Consider the following 4,075-nt stretch of genomic DNA (forward strand, 5'->3'; position numbering starts at 1 on the left):
AACTTAAAATTATTTAACGTAACACAATAAACTTGAATTTATTTATAACTTAATTTGTGTATAATTAATATTTGCCTTTTTAATTGAAAATTATTTCATGTTTTTGAAATTCATATTTTACTAATCAAACCAAATTAATGTAATGTTATTATTAAAATTAATAACTTAAAATTATTTAACGTAACACAATAAACTTGAATTTATTTATAACTTAATTTGTGTATAATTAATATTTGCCTTTTTAATTGAAAATTATTTCATGTTTTTGAAATTCATATTTTACTAATCAAACCAAATTAATGTAATGTTATTATTAAAATTAATAACTTAAAATTATTTAACGTAACACAATAAACTTGAATTTATTTATAACTTAATTTGTGTATAATTAATATTTGCCTTTTTAATTGAAAATTATTTCATGTTTTTGAAATTCATATTTTACTAATCAAACCAAATTAATGTAATGTTATTATTAAAATTAATAACTTAAAATTATTTAACGTAACACAATAAACTTGAATTTATTTATAACTTAATTTGTGTATAATTAATATTTGCCTTTTTAATTGAAAATTATTTCATGTTTTTGAAATTCATATTTTACTAATCAAACCAAATTAATGTAATGTTATTATTAAAATTAATAACTTAAAATTATTTAACGTAACACAATAAACTTGAATTTATTTATAACTTAATTTGTGTATAATTAATATTTGCCTTTTTAATTGAAAATTATTTCATGTTTTTGAAATTCATATTTTACTAATCAAACCAAATTAATGTAATGTTATTATTAAAATTAATAACTTAAAATTATTTAACGTAACACAATAAACTTGAATTTATTTATAACTTAATTTGTGTATAATTAATATTTGCCTTTTTAATTGAAAATTATTTCATGTTTTTGAAATTCATATTTTACTAATCAAACCAAATTAATGTAATGTTATTATTAAAATTAATAACTTAAAATTATTTAACGTAACACAATAAACTTGAATTTATTTATAACTTAATTTGTGTATAATTAATATTTGCCTTTTTAATTGAAAATTATTTCATGTTTTTGAAATTCATATTTTACTAATCAAACCAAATTAATGTAATGTTATTATTAAAATTAATAACTTAAAATTATTTAACGTAACACAATAAACTTGAATTTATTTATAACTTAATTTGTGTATAATTAATATTTGCCTTTTTAATTGAAAATTATTTCATGTTTTTGAAATTCATATTTTACTAATCAAACCAAATTAATGTAATGTTATTATTAAAATTAATAACTTAAAATTATTTAACGTAACACAATAAACTTGAATTTATTTATAACTTAATTTGTGTATAATTAATATTTGCCTTTTTAATTGAAAATTATTTCATGTTTTTGAAATTCATATTTTACTAATCAAACCAAATTAATGTAATGTTATTATTAAAATTAATAACTTAAAATTATTTAACGTAACACAATAAACTTGAATTTATTTATAACTTAATTTGTGTATAATTAATATTTGCCTTTTTAATTGAAAATTATTTCATGTTTTTGAAATTCATATTTTACTAATCAAACCAAATTAATGTAATGTTATTATTAAAATTAATAACTTAAAATTATTTAACGTAACACAATAAACTTGAATTTATTTATAACTTAATTTGTGTATAATTAATATTTGCCTTTTTAATTGAAAATTATTTCATGTTTTTGAAATTCATATTTTACTAATCAAACCAAATTAATGTAATGTTATTATTAAAATTAATAACTTAAAATTATTTAACGTAACACAATAAACTTGAATTTATTTATAACTTAATTTGTGTATAATTAATATTTGCCTTTTTAATTGAAAATTATTTCATGTTTTTGAAATTCATATTTTACTAATCAAACCAAATTAATGTAATGTTATTATTAAAATTAATAACTTAAAATTATTTAACGTAACACAATAAACTTGAATTTATTTATAACTTAATTTGTGTATAATTAATATTTGCCTTTTTAATTGAAAATTATTTCATGTTTTTGAAATTCATATTTTACTAATCAAACCAAATTAATGTAATGTTATTATTAAAATTAATAACTTAAAATTATTTAACGTAACACAATAAACTTGAATTTATTTATAACTTAATTTGTGTATAATTAATATTTGCCTTTTTAATTGAAAATTATTTCATGTTTTTGAAATTCATATTTTACTAATCAAACCAAATTAATGTAATGTTATTATTAAAATTAATAACTTAAAATTATTTAACGTAACACAATAAACTTGAATTTATTTATAACTTAATTTGTGTATAATTAATATTTGCCTTTTTAATTGAAAATTATTTCATGTTTTTGAAATTCATATTTTACTAATCAAACCAAATTAATGTAATGTTATTATTAAAATTAATAACTTAAAATTATTTAACGTAACACAATAAACTTGAATTTATTTATAACTTAATTTGTGTATAATTAATATTTGCCTTTTTAATTGAAAATTATTTCATGTTTTTGAAATTCATATTTTACTAATCAAACCAAATTAATGTAATGTTATTATTAAAATTAATAACTTAAAATTATTTAACGTAACACAATAAACTTGAATTTATTTATAACTTAATTTGTGTATAATTAATATTTGCCTTTTTAATTGAAAATTATTTCATGTTTTTGAAATTCATATTTTACTAATCAAACCAAATTAATGTAATGTTATTATTAAAATTAATAACTTAAAATTATTTAACGTAACACAATAAACTTGAATTTATTTATAACTTAATTTGTGTATAATTAATATTTGCCTTTTTAATTGAAAATTATTTCATGTTTTTGAAATTCATATTTTACTAATCAAACCAAATTAATGTAATGTTATTATTAAAATTAATAACTTAAAATTATTTAACGTAACACAATAAACTTGAATTTATTTATAACTTAATTTGTGTATAATTAATATTTGCCTTTTTAATTGAAAATTATTTCATGTTTTTGAAATTCATATTTTACTAATCAAACCAAATTAATGTAATGTTATTATTAAAATTAATAACTTAAAATTATTTAACGTAACACAATAAACTTGAATTTATTTATAACTTAATTTGTGTATAATTAATATTTGCCTTTTTAATTGAAAATTATTTCATGTTTTTGAAATTCATATTTTACTAATCAAACCAAATTAATGTAATGTTATTATTAAAATTAATAACTTAAAATTATTTAACGTAACACAATAAACTTGAATTTATTTATAACTTAATTTGTGTATAATTAATATTTGCCTTTTTAATTGAAAATTATTTCATGTTTTTGAAATTCATATTTTACTAATCAAACCAAATTAATGTAATGTTATTATTAAAATTAATAACTTAAAATTATTTAACGTAACACAATAAACTTGAATTTATTTATAACTTAATTTGTGTATAATTAATATTTGCCTTTTTAATTGAAAATTATTTCATGTTTTTGAAATTCATATTTTACTAATCAAACCAAATTAATGTAATGTTATTATTAAAATTAATAACTTAAAATTATTTAACGTAACACAATAAACTTGAATTTATTTATAACTTAATTTGTGTATAATTAATATTTGCCTTTTTAATTGAAAATTATTTCATGTTTTTGAAATTCATATTTTACTAATCAAACCAAATTAATGTAATGTTATTATTAAAATTAATAACTTAAAATTATTTAACGTAACACAATAAACTTGAATTTATTTATAACTTAATTTGTGTATAATTAATATTTGCCTTTTTAATTGAAAATTATTTCATGTTTTTGAAATTCATATTTTACTAATCAAACCAAATTAATGTAATGTTATTATTAAAATTAATAACTTAAAATTATTTAACGTAACACAATAAACTTGAATTTATTTATAACTTAATTTGTGTATAATTAATATTTGCCTTTTTAATTGAAAATTATTTCATGTTTTTGAAATTCATATTTTACTAATCAAACCAAATTAATGTAATGTTATTATTAAAATTAATAACTTAAAATTATTTAACGTAACAC

The sequence above is a fragment of the Oppia nitens genome, unplaced genomic scaffold, assembly GCF_028296485.1.
Source record: "Oppia nitens isolate AA-2021 unplaced genomic scaffold, nextdenovo-longstitch-racon4-pilon3 scaffold29_pilon_pilon_pilon, whole genome shotgun sequence".
Classification (NCBI taxonomy): Eukaryota; Metazoa; Arthropoda; class Arachnida; order Sarcoptiformes; family Oppiidae; genus Oppia; species Oppia nitens.